The sequence below is a fragment of the Stegodyphus dumicola genome, chromosome 7, assembly GCF_044657685.1.
Source record: "Stegodyphus dumicola isolate Sdum_Otavi_A_Nest chromosome 7, ASM4465768v1".
NCBI lineage: Eukaryota > Metazoa > Arthropoda > Arachnida > Araneae > Eresidae > Stegodyphus > Stegodyphus dumicola.
In genome coordinates, this window is record NC_140774.1 from 199,963,535 (window position 1) to 199,977,655 (window position 14,121).

Consider the following 14,121-nt stretch of genomic DNA (forward strand, 5'->3'; position numbering starts at 1 on the left):
ATATGGAAGTTCGGCAGTTCAGTGCGATGTTAAGCTGAACGCGGCGTTCAATGTTTTTAATTGCCTAATTTCGCTGTACTTTACGTGAAGTAAGTTTTTAATTTCGTGTCATTACATACTTTCCTGCATTAGTCCTCTCTCTGAGATATATAACTAATATCTTTCTGTAACTAGCCTTAAATAGAATTTTTGAAATTGGTAATCGCGTCACTAATAGCCTGACCCTTTTCAAGCCCCCTTTTAAAGCCTGAGCACTTTTATAGAAGGCCGAATAATTCTGTAGTCTGGATGGTGGTCTTAGATTCACTATATTTCAAAAGGAAACAAAAGAACAACGCAAGGACGTTACAAGAAATTACTTAAGAGAACAAACACTTTCGGTTTATGCATATAGATGGCAGCACAGTTTAGTGAACCGCAATTCACATTAAGGGGACGGTGGACTTTAAAATAGCTAAAAATCAAACAAAATATTGAATTTGTTTTACTCTCATAATATTCCATATGCGTAACTACATCGTATGAAGGAAACCGAGTTCAAATATTCTAATTTTTAAAGAAGTTACAAGCATTTAAAATGTGTAAACAACGTAAACTTTGTTCTTTAAATTTGGGAGAAAATGTAAAAAAATGTATTTTAACAGTTATTTACTGATGTAATAATTATATATTTGCCCAAAAGAAGTGTTTATTTCTAAAAAAAAAGGCTAGAAATATCAAGTATTGACAACTATTAATGAATTTAACTTGCGTAGAACAGGAAAAAACAAACTCGTTTTCTCTACTTGTTGCAAAACAGCGTGATCAACGTCACTTGAACCAAAGCAAAAAGAGAAGTTTACCTGCTTGGAAAAGACAGAAATAGTAAAAAATATTCTAAAGAATTAAAAGATAATGTAAATGTAATAAATGGAGATCAAACATATGATGCGAGTGAATTTTAATAGCTTCATTGTATATAATGCATAAATTGTTTCTACTTCTAACTTCGAATCACATACCAATTGGCGATATGTTTATTTTTGTCATGTTTGATATTATGAGATTAAAAATGGTTAAATGATACGAAAATGTTATCTAGTGTCTTGAAAATGCTCCTTGCGTTTCACTTTTATTTAAAAATGAGTGATACTTGGAAGAAACTATCATGTTACATGTTACAATAGATCTGTGTATGCATTTTTAGATATGAAGTTATTAAGAAGTTTAAACTTGTGATAATGTTTAACAAAAGGTGACATTTTTCCAAAAACTGGGTTTAAGTTCACAAAATTCCTTTTTAAAAGTTTCAGATCCATCGTATTCAATAACGGATACACAAAAGCTTTTGTGAAGTCTTTATAACTAATTAAACGGAAAAATTAGGAAAAAATATTGAAAATTAGAGCGCAAAGAGCATTTTAAATCTTTAAAATATTTAATTATTTGTTATAAAAATTTTATTTCAATGTAAATTGAAATTTTGAACACATATTTTTATAAACTGATGTTATAATACGTATATGTATATAATTTCTTGTTGAAAACACAAAAACTTAAAAAATAATTTTTAAAGTCCACGGTCCCCTTAAAATGATTTTAATTTTAATAGGGCGGCATTGAACCTTTTTTCAGTATAATTACGAGTACGAATCTATCTTGCATTAGTATAATTAATGTCTTTAACTAGCCTCAAATAGATTCTTGATTTATTGATTCTTATTCTTTATATAGTTTAAATGCGTACTATTGTATATATTCGTATTATATATATTGTTACGAATTTGGTATTTAAAAAGCTAATATTAGTTCAATTATAAATTAATTGGTTTTATTTCTCGCGCAGTGCAGCGCGTGACGAATATTAAAAGAAAGCTAAGCCGGAAAATTGAAAATACAAGAGCGCGTGCATTAAATAAATAAATATCTCTTTTTGATTTCGAGAAAGTACTGGAAAATTCTAGCGCGTGATTTTAAAATCTTATAAAAGGAGGAAAACATCTCAGTTTGTAGTAGTTGCTTAGTTTGTTGTTGTTTAAAAAAACTACTGTTGTTGATTGTAGCGAATTCGTGGATTAGCGTTCTTTAGCTGTTTTGAATTACGTTCTATTGGACATTTGAGTAGTTAAAAGAAAACTACTGTGAGATATTGTAATACTGCGTGATAATTTGAGAAAATTTAAGCATTTTTGTTGTGATAATAATAAATTTTTGTTCATTTTTTTTTCATCCGACTTGTGCATTCATTTCATAACGAACCCGTACGCACGCAACAATTTTTGGTGTCAGAAGTGGGGTTTGAATGCCAATAACAAGAGCGATGGAAGAACAATTCAGGCAAATGATGACTGCATTTGCTGCTTTCCAAGAAAAGATGGAAGGGGCCGTCAAATCCGTTAAGGAAGAAATGAAATTGGGCCAGGAATCCGTTAAGGAAGAAATGAAATTGGGCCAGGAATCCGTTAAGGAAGAAAAGAAATTGGGCCAGGAATCGGTTAAGGAAGAAATGAAATTGGGCCAGGAATCCGTTAAGGACGAAATGAAAGCCGTTCAAGCTGGTCAAGAAAAGATTGAAGCATGTCAAGAAGAAATGAAAAGAGAAATTACCTGCATAATAGAAAATAAATTTGAAGCTATGGAAGGCAGAATTGACACAGTTGAAAATAAAGTTGGACAAATTGAAGAAAAAGTTTCTTTCGTAAAAGATCAAATTGAAGAAAGAGTTTCTTCGGTGAAAGAAGAAATAGAAAAAAAAGTTTCTTCTGTAAAAGAACATATAGAAGGGAGAGTTTCGGCTGTGGAGGAACGAATTGAAGGAAGAGTTTGTGCCGTCCAACACCAAGTCGAACAACAAATTGATGAGAGAGTTTCTGCAGTTGCCAAAGAAATGGAAACGTTAAAGAAATTCGTAGCGACGGCAGGGAGCAAGAATGATGATTTTAAATTCTTACCGATGCCTGCTCGTCCATTTCTGAAGCTATCCACATATGATGGGAAGACATCCTGGCAAGTGTACAAGACCCAGTTTTCTATCGTTGCGGATGCGAATGGATGGGATTCCCAAGCTAAGGCCTGTCATCTCGCCGCTTCTTTAAGAGCCGACGCAGCGGATATCCTTCAGACTCTTCCCGAAAACAAAAGGTTAGATTTCGAAGCTCTGTCCGGCGCTTTGGAGCTGCGCTTTGGCGAGAAATGTTTAAAAGACTACAGCAGGCTTCAATTAAAATCCCGTCAACAGAAGCCCACTGAATCACTTCAGGAGCTCGCCACGGATGTTGAAAGGCTGTCACATCACGCCTTTTCGGAGTGCCCGACAGAAACAAGGGAAATCCTGTCCCTGCAATATTTCATCGATGGCATCCGGGATATTGAAATACAAAAAGCTCTACGAATGGCGGATGTAAAAGATTTAAAAAGCGCTCTAGTGTACGCCATGAAATTCGAGGCAGCCCAGCAAGCCACTCATCGAGACCGCCGCCACCCAGTCAGAGCTGCTCAAGTCCAGGAGCCAGGGGATCAAGTCACCGCTCGTCTAGACGATTTAACTAGACAACTGAACGCCTTGAGACGGAATATTGGTGAGAAGAAACCGACCGTTAAGTGCTGGAACTGCGGTGCTGAAGGGCACATACGACGAAACTGCAGAATACCCCAGGGTACGGATGTTAAGACCGCTTCTAACAAGCAGCAGGGAAACTAATTAGTGGCCATCTCGCGGGGCGGAGGTTGCCAGATAATGAAAAGCCCCAGTTTAAAGCGCTTCAGATTTCTGCAGTGAGAGGCGGCAGTAATGGACTTTTCATAATAGGACATATTAACGGACTCCCCTGCAATATGACGATAGACACAGGAGCCAACGTTACCATCATCCGAAAAGATTTGGCTCAACAACTGGAAAGCAAACTTATCTGGACGCCGCCCTGCGTTACCCTACAGACTGTGTCCGGTGAGAAGATCGACATCAATGGGAAAGTAAATGTTAACATCACGTTTGGAAGTGCCGCTTACCATCACACGGCATATGTAGCAGAGATCACTGATTCTTGCATACTCGGATTGGACTTTCTAAGGAAATACAATTTTTCCTTGGACTTTAAAAATAACGAATTGCATTCTGCGTCTGAGAACATAACGTTATTTGGAATTAATAATGAAGAAGTTAAATCTGTCCACAGAATCATAGCACAAGACAATATCACAATACCGGCAAGAACAGAAATTTTACTCCCTGGATCTATAGCCGAAAACAGAGATTTCCGCTACGGCATCATAGAATATCCCAATAACTGTAATAGCCCTAAAGGAGTACTAGTAGCCTCAACACTCGTCGACCTATCGAGAATGGTTATCCCGGTGAGAGTTGCCAATGTAACTGAGAAGGCGAGAGTTATTAAGAAAGGCGACGTGGTTGCAGCATGTACTCCAGTAACCAGCGTTGAAAGAAAGAGCAATATCCAAGAATCCGTGTCCTCATCAGAGAGCATTACATCGGAGTTATTGCAGAATGCGCAATTGAACGATGAAGAGAAGAATGCTGCCGATCGCGTCATCAAAGATCTTCAAGTTGTTTTCTCCTGCTCGTCTTCTGACGTGGGTCTAACTAGTTTGACACAACATAGAATAGATACCGGCGATCATCCCCCGATCAAGCAACATCCAAGACGTCTACCGTTTGCTAAACAGGAAGAGGTGCGAACACTGTTAAAAGATATGGAAGAAGGCGATGTCATCGAGCCTTCAGCAAGTCCATGGGGATCTCCCATCGTTCTCGTCAGAAAGAAAGACGGCTCAACAAGATTTTGCGTTGACTATCGCCGGTTGAATGAGGTTACGAAGAAAGACAGTTACCCTCTTCCTAGAATTGACGACATTCTAGACACTCTTTCTGGAAGCAAGTGGTTCTCAACACTTGATTTAAAGAGTGGGTATTGGCAGGTAGAAATACAGCCTGAAAACCGAGAAAAGACGGCATTTACTACGGGACAAGGGCTTTGGCAATTCAAGGTGATGCCGTTTGGACTGTGTAATGCGCCGGCAACATTCGAACGTCTTATGGAGACTGTTTTGAAAGGTCTTTCCTACGAAGCCTGCCTGATATACCTGGACGACATCATCATCGTCGGAAAGAGTTTTGAAGAACATTTAGAAAATCTTAGGAAGGTGCTTCAGAAACTGAAAGAAGCCAATCTGAAGCTGAGTCCCGCTAAATGCAAATTGTTCCGAAAGGAAGTGACTTACCTGGGACATGTCATCTCTGCAGAAGGTGTGCGCACGGATCCTGAAAAGGTATCAGCGGTTAAATCCTGGAAACGACCTGAAAATGTCCATCAGCTGAGAAGCTTCCTAGGGCTTTGCACCTACTATAGGAGATTCGTGAAGGACTTTTCTTCCATCGCAAGACCCCTTCACAAGCTGACAGAGAGCAAGCAAAGATTCTTGTGGACAAAAGAATGCGAGGATGCATTTAACAACTTAAAGGAAGCTTTAACATCTGCTCCAATCCTGACGTATCCTCAGCTCGACCGACCATTTATTCTTGACACCGACGCGAGCAATGAAAGTGTCGGTGCTGTTTTGTCCCAAGAAATAGACGGCCAAGAACGTGTAGTGGCCTACTGGAGCAAGTGCCTGTCTAAACCGGAGAGGAATTATTGTGTCACCAGGAAAGAGTTGCTCGCCATAGTCAAAGCCGTAGAACAGTTCCATCACTATCTATATGGCAGAAAATTCCTGCTCCGCACCGATCATGCATCATTGACCTGGCTTTTAAATTTCAAGAATCCTGAGGGTCAAATAGCCAGGTGGATACAGAGACTCCAAGAATATGACATCACTATCCGTCATCGTAAGGGATCATCACACGGAAACGCCGACGCCCTGTCTAGAAGATCTTTCCAAGAAAGCTGCCGATATTGTTCCAGAGTGGAAGCGAAATACGAGCTGCTGACTCCGGTCGCAAGACAAATTACAACATCAACATCGGCTGATCGAGAACCGTGGAGTGATGATGAAGTCAGGAAAGACCAGCTGGAAGACCGCGACATTAAACCGATAATTGATTTAATGGAGTCATCAACCAGAAAACCTACCTGGCAGGACATTTCTATCTGTAGTCCTACAACCAAACAGTATTGGGCACTCTGGGATTCACTTCACATTCGAAACGGCGTCTTATACCGGAAATTTGAATCGGATGATGGGAAGACGTTCCGATGGCAGCTGATACTTCCAAGATCCCGCATTCCTGATGTCCTTAAAGAACTACATAACAGCCCTACGGGAGGTCACTTTGGAATAATGAAGACCTTACAGAGAGTTCGTGAGCGCTTTTACTGGAATAATGCAAAGGATGACGTGCAAAAGTGGTGCCGATCCTGCGATGCCTGTGCAGGTCGGAAAGGACCGAAGAGACGCAGCCGAGGCAAGCTGCAACGTTACAACGTAGGGGCGCCTTTTGAACGTATCGCCTTTGACATCTTAGGACCTCTGCCACGAACTGCTGATGGCAACAAATACATACTCGTTGTCATTGATTACTTCACCAAGTGGCCTGAAGCGTACCCTGTTCCTGATCAAGAGGCTGTCACAGTAGCTGAGGTAATGATACAGCACTGGATTTCCAGGTTCGGAGTGCCTCTTCAGTTACATTCCGATCAGGGAAGGAATTTTACCTCGGCAGTAATCAAAGAACTCTGCAAACTACTCGGCATTGACAAAACTCAAACGACGCCATTGCATCCCCAGTCGGACAGCATGGTAGAGAGGTTCAATCGAACCATCCTTAATAACCTCTCATTAGTGGTTTCCAGAAACCAACAGGACTGGGACAAGAAATTACCACTCTTTTTACTGGCTTACCGCAGTGCTGTCCACGAGACTACCGGCTATTCTCCATCACAAATGCTCTTCGGTCGTGATCTTCGTCTGCCTTGTGATCTATTGTTTGGCCGCCTCCGGATGCTCCTTCATCGTCTGAGGAATATATTCAAGATCTCCAGGCCCGGTTTGAAGTGATGCACAACTTTGCACGAGAGCGAGTCAACTTGGCGACGGAGAAGATGAAGACCCGATACGACACAAGAGCTACTGAACATCAATTCCACGAAGGAGACAAGGTGTGGCTGTGGAATCCGACTCGACGGAAAGGACTTTGTCCGAAATTACAGTCACCTTGGGATGGCCTGTACACAGTCCTAAACAGGCTGAATGACGTCGTGGTTCGGATTCGTAAGTCTTCGAACTCTAAACCTAAAGTCGTTCATTACGACAGGTTAGCACATTACTATGGCCATAGTACATAATGTAAATAATTGTAAATAGTATAAGACCATGGTCCTTTTTGTTTATAAATGTGTATTTGATTTGTATTTAGTATTTGATTTGCATTTAGTATTTGATTTGTATTTAGTATTTGATTTGTATTTAGTATTTGTTTCGTATTTAGTATTTGATAGCATTTGATTTGTTCAAGTTAGTTATTGCATTTATTGTTTATATTGTTTGATATTGTAATGTAATGTTTATGCCTCAGTTGCATTTATGCCACAGTTGTAAATTTAGCTTCCTGTCCAGGGATTGTACTGCCCGGGACGTGCAGTCCTTGGGAAGGGGGCAGTGTTACGAATTTGGTATTTAAAAAGCTAATATTAGTTCAATTATAAATTAATTGGTTTTATTTCTCGCGCAGTGCAGCGCGTGACGAATATTAAAAGAAAACAAAGCCGGAAAATTGAAAATACAAGAGCGCGTGCATTAAATAAATAAATATCTCTTTTCGATTTCGAGAAAGTACTGGAAAATTCTAGCGCGTGATTTTAAAATCTTATAAAAGGAGGAAAATATCTCAGTTTGTAGTAGTTGCTTAGTTTGTTGTTGTTTAAAAAAACTACTGTTGTTGATTGTAGCGAATTCGTGGATTAGCGTTCTTTAGCTGTTTTGAATTACGTTCTATTGGACATTTGAGTAGTTAAAAGAAAACTACTGTGAGATATTGTAATACTGCGTGATAATTTGAGAAAATTTAAGCATTTTTGTTGTGATAATAATAAATTTTTGTTCATTTTTTTTTCATCGGACTTGTGCATTCATTTCATAACGAACCCGTACGCACGCAACAATATATATATATCAATGTGTAAGAATACTTATATAGGCAATAATATGTGTACGTAATACATAAAAAAATTGAATATTAATTGAGAAATTTTTATATTTTTCTTAAATTTTTAACTTATTTCTGAATTTGAAAATTTTTGCTGTATTCATGCCACGGCTTGGGTGAAGAGAAAATGAAGTTATCAGACAAAAAGATGCTCTAAAAATAATTTTCACCCAGATAAAAAATATATAAAAATCTGAAAGCTTTCAGACTTTACATTACGCCCAGAGGGGCTTTTTTTAACATTTTGTGTGTTTCCTTTATTTATTAAATATCAAGTTCTTCGCACTTAATTCATAAATTTCAGTTCAACAGCAATGGCGCAAAATAATTTTTAAATGAGTATATCTTTACAATTTCCGATACACAGTCTCGCGCGCTGCAGATTTTTTTTTTCCTTACAGTGTTGCCATTGCTCGCTTTCAAATCGTTGAGTTTGTTAATCAAAAATTCGTTAAAGTTTTACAAAATATGAAATCGATATTGAAACCAATTCCAAATTCTGGTTTCTAGATGCCCATATTCGGGTGGAAACGTATGTTATTCAAAATTGGATTGTTCTAGTACCGTTGTTTTATCACAATGCGAGAAACCTACACATATTTATGCAGATTTTTCATTATTTAATTCCTTTAAATATAATACAGGGCCCTAACATTTGGTGGCAACAATTTGAAAAGAGAATCAACGCAAAATTCGAAAACGAATCTGGGCAAATCGCCCCATTGGACTAAAGAAAAAAAAAAAAAAAAAAAAAAAAAAGATGACGAAAGTTGTAAATTATGTCAGTATTACAGAATAAGAATAATAAGAAATAATATTCGCAGAATTTTTTAACAACGAAAGCCACGCAGGCCTACTTAAGCCACTCTAGCACCAAATCCGAAAGATGTGGAAGAAAGGAAAATAATACTTTAATAAACATATAAGCAATCTTAGCAATAGTTTATTTAAAGGTGGTGGCAACAGTTCATTTTAAGATGGACCATTAGAAAATATCTCATTTTTTTCTATTGGTCTCATTATTAATACGTATGATGGATAAATAATTCTTTGCGCATGCGGAAAGTTTTATACACGTATTATTGCGATGAAATAAATTTAAGCCCTGATTATACGGTATAATGTGCTATTTCAGGGGTTGATAGATACAGAAAACATTCTTTTTCCTGCATGCCAATGAAAAAAGATAAAACAAAGTGTCACGAGTGTAAAGTGACCACACGTCCCGATTTTGGCGGGACCGTCCCGCTTTTTGGAGGACAGTCCGGCGTCCCGCCGATTTTTAAAAATGTCCCGCTTTTTAGAAAACATCTGCATTTCTTATTTTAAATGTATTGTAAAATCATATTACCTATTATTTATTAATTATTATAGTAAATATAAAGAAATAAAAAATACATAAATAAAAAAACACATAAAATGCATGCAGAGTAAACTAAAATAGGCGATATACTGAGTAAACTAAATTAACGGAGGAACAGCTAGCATTAGCTGAAGGGCTATTTGCTTTCCACACCATAAACCAAAATCAAATCTTCAGATCAATTGATTGTACGTCGCAAACGATCAAAACATTGTACGACAAAAAATTTGCACGTGCAAGGACAAAAACCGAAGCAATTATTTGTAATGTTTTTTCACTATATTCGTTTTCACAATTACAGGAAGAATTAGATTAAATACACATTTATTAGATTAAATACACATTTATATCCATATATTATGATGCTTCCAACAACAAAGATTTAAAATTATTTCCCACAATTGTTAGACTTTTTGATCCAGAAACAGGTATTAAAATTAGAATATTATATTTTATTTCATTGCCGGATGAAACTTCACAAATAATTTTTGATTCAATAAGTATTATTTTAAAAAAATAATTTGAACAATAAAATTATTGCCTATTGTAAGGATAACACTAACGAAACTTTTGGTGGAAAAACTAGAAGAGGCATCAATAACGTTTTTACGAAACTTGACGAACATTTGAACCAAAAAATTATTGGAGTAGGTTGTGCAGGGCGCATTCTACACAATACTATTCAAACAGCATCTGACTTACTTACAGTGGATCTTGAAAATATTATTGAAAACTTTTATTCGTATTTTTATACATATACACTGTCGTGTTGAAAGTTGGAAGAATTTATGTGAAAGCGCAGAAATCTCTACATATAATAAAAGAAAGAGTCTGTCTGTGTGTGTGTGTGTGTTTCGTTTGCCCTGCGCGTAAGCTAATAGACCCACGGCTACGAAATTTAGTACATACACTAATATGCAAAAATTAAGGACGAAGTCTAAAAATTAGCATATCAGCTGAACGAAGAGGCAGAGCGGACAGAAAGACCAATCAGGAGATTAAGTAAGGTGATGTACGGTAGCCCATGCGCAGATATACAGGTAGACGTAATGGGGGAGTGTCTGAGTAGTGTTGTCGGTGTAAGATCAGTATTTCTGGCAAAGAAATTGCACGCGGTATAGCAGTTAAAATCACACCAAGTGGCTGCCTCAGCGAGAAATGGCGAATAATCAATCTGTTAGACGACATCTGGATGCTTTTACCCGAGGTCGAATAATTGGGAAGTTGGAGGAAGGCCGCAGTGTGACAAGTGTGGCTGCGGAGTTCGGAATTGCTCACAGCATCGTTTCACGACTTTGGAGACAATTTCAAACTACAGGAACAGCTATCCGGGGGTTTAGTAGTGGTCGTCCACTAGGAACCACACCCGCAGATGACCGGTATATTGCCTTACAGGCCAGAAGAAACAGGCGGCAGACAGAAATCGCTAGACACACGACACAGGCGACTGGACGACCGATATCGCGTTTTACCGCGGCCAGAAGACTGCACGGTGGTGGTCTGTTTGCACGACGCCCTGTACGGTGTGTACCTCTAACGCCTGCCATTCATTGTCCCGCCAATTCCGGTGTTCCCGGCACCACAGAGAACGCCTGCCCATCGGAGAAGGCGTTCTCTGTGGTGCCGGGAACACCGGAATTAGAGAGACAATGAATGGGGACGAGTACTCTTTACAGATGAGAGCAGATTCAGTCTGAGTAGCGATTCTCATCGCATACTCATCTGGAGAGAGCGGGGAAGCCGCAATCATCCCTCGAACATCATTGAAAGAGACAGGTATGGAGGTGGCGGTGTTCTCGTTTGGGGAGGCATCATGCTTGGTAGTTGTACAGACCTTCACATCTTCGACGCAGGTTCAGTCAACGGGATCCGTTATTGTAACGAGATTCTTCTTCCATATGTGTGTCTTTTTAGAGGCGCTATGGGTCCGCAGTTCCTTTTCATGGACGACAATGCACCATGTCATCGCACAGTAGCTGCCGAACAGCTCTTAGAGAGTGAGGATATTGAACGTATGGATTGGCCGGCACAATCTCCGGATCTGAATCCCATCGAGCATGTATGGGATTTTCTAGGCAGACGCTTGACAGCTCGTACTTTACCACCAGTAACGATTCCGGAGCTTCGATTGGCGCTGCAAGACGAATGGGCAGCAATGCCTCAACAACTCATTGACACCCTCATTCTCAGCATGGGCAGACGCTGTGAAACCTGCCTAGCAGTGAGGGGAGATCATATCCCCTATTAAAGACCGGATGTTTCTTGCTGGACACCCATCACAGGGATGTTTCGGCCTTCAGTCGCATTGCGCTCCATGCTACTTTTTCAATAAAGCTTCTTTTTATCCCTCTGATTTCTCTTTTAGTAAGTGTTGCTTACATTACTCATGTCCTTACGTATTGGGGATCTTACGGTATTAAATGTGCTGATTTGGAAAGCTTTTGTACAAAGTTATATTGAAAAAAACCGTCTCGTCCTTAATTTTTGCACACCAGTGTAGGTGCATGTAGACAAGAGCCAGTGCACTTCGAAGCGATTTTTTCGAATTTCGAATTAGAATTTTTTTTTAATTTTGTGTTTTGTGATGAAATCGCGTCATTTTGAGACATAATGGGCTATAGGAAAGCGAGATTTTACCCTACACCATTTTCACATCGTCATGAAACGTAGGCACTTAGCTATTTTACGAACTTTAAGTAAATTTCATGTTTCAATAAATCGACTCAATACGTATTTATTTGACAAAAGGAGCTTAACAAAGCTTTTTCTAAAAAAAGTTTATTTTTAAAAATGTACAGTTTATTTTTCTTTGATTTTGGGACAAGTTAAACTTTTATCCTTGCGACTACTTTTACAAAAAGAATTTTGGAAAAATGATAATATTTTGTATTTTTAAAAAAAAATTTAAATGAAGCTTCCGAGTACACTGTGATACTTCTTTGGCGAAATGAAGCAACTCCAATGATAGAACACAGCAATAATTTTTATTTAACACTAAAAAAAATGGCGACATACAAACAAGAAGAGAAAACATATTCTAACATTTAAAAATAAATTACATTCTTCGTGCGAGAGTCGCACGTGGCACTCGAGTCTGGTTTCAAATATTGCCATTCACAAATACCTTAATGTTCATCTATTTAAATTATTTAAACTACAAGATTTTAATACTATTTAAAGCTGTTACAACCTCTCCTCCAACGGAGAGACTTTTTCCGAAGGGAAAAGTTCTGTAAAATTTGACAGTTTAATAAGCTCGGCTTGCTCATTTGCTTAAAGAGAAAAGGTAACTTCTCTCATAAGTTTCCAAATTTCAGGTAAAAAATTTAAAGTTTTAAACAAATACTTTTACACCACATTTAAAAAGAAAAAAATGGAGAACGTTCAAATACATCAGTTGATCATACATTAAATAATAAAATAAATTCTGAACGTAGTTACATACACTAAGAGTTATTACATTACTTAATTCTACTCAGAACATCTACGATCTTGTGCAAAGATCCTTTGCGATGAATGACCTTAAAATTATAAGGTTGTAATGAGAGTTCCCAGCGCATCAATCTAGAGTTACATTTGGCGTTGGATTGTAGCCAGACCAAAGGATTATGATCAGTTTGAATCAAGAATTCTTGCTGACCATCCAGATAAAAATGCAGTTTCTTGATAGCGTAGATGATAGTAGCGCACTCCTTTTCAGTAGTACAATAATTCTTTTCAAACTTAGTAAATTTTTTGCTTATATACAAGATAGGATGTTCACGTTGTTCATCATCTAATTGGCATAGTACTATACCCATGCCATTGTCTGAGGCATCGGTTTGTCTAATAAACCTTTTTATCAAAGTCGGGAGCATACAGAATTGGTTTCTTGCATAGCAACTCTTTTAAATTTTTAAAAGCTTTGTCACATATTTCAGACCATTGTATATTTCCTTTTTTTGTTACCCCCTTCAAAGCGTCCGTGAGGGGTGAAGCAATTTCCGAAAATCTCGGAATGTACTGGCGATAATAGCCTACCAGTCCTAAGAAAGCACGTACTTCTGTTTTGGTTTTAGGTGTAGGATACTCCTTTACAGCCAGGATCTTTTCTTCATCCGGGGTTCGTTGTCCTTGTTCCACAACATGGCCTAGGTATCTCACTTGATCTTGTGCAATTTTACATTTTGATGGTTTTAGTCGTAAATTTGCTTTCTGTATTCTCTCTAGAGCAGAAGTTAAGTTTTTAAGGTGCTCTTCCCAGTATTCCGAGTAAATGGGAATGTCATCCAGGTATGGTACAGCGAAACCTTCGCATCCAGCCAGGACGTTAGTCATAACTTTGCTAAAAAAATATGGCGCATTTTTATCCAAAGGGTAAACGTAGAGGCCTGAAACTTCCAAAACTAGTTACAAATGTTACATATCTTTGGGCTCTTTCTGTTAACGGAATTTGCCAGTAGCTTCTAGATAAATCTAATAGGGTAGTATATTTTGCTTTTGCTACAGTTTCGATACGTTCTTCGATATTAGGCAAAGGATAGTATTCAGTTTTAGTAACAGCAATGAGTTTACGATAATCAATACAAGGCCGAGGATCCTTTGATGAAGATTCTATCAAAATCATGGGCGATGTATA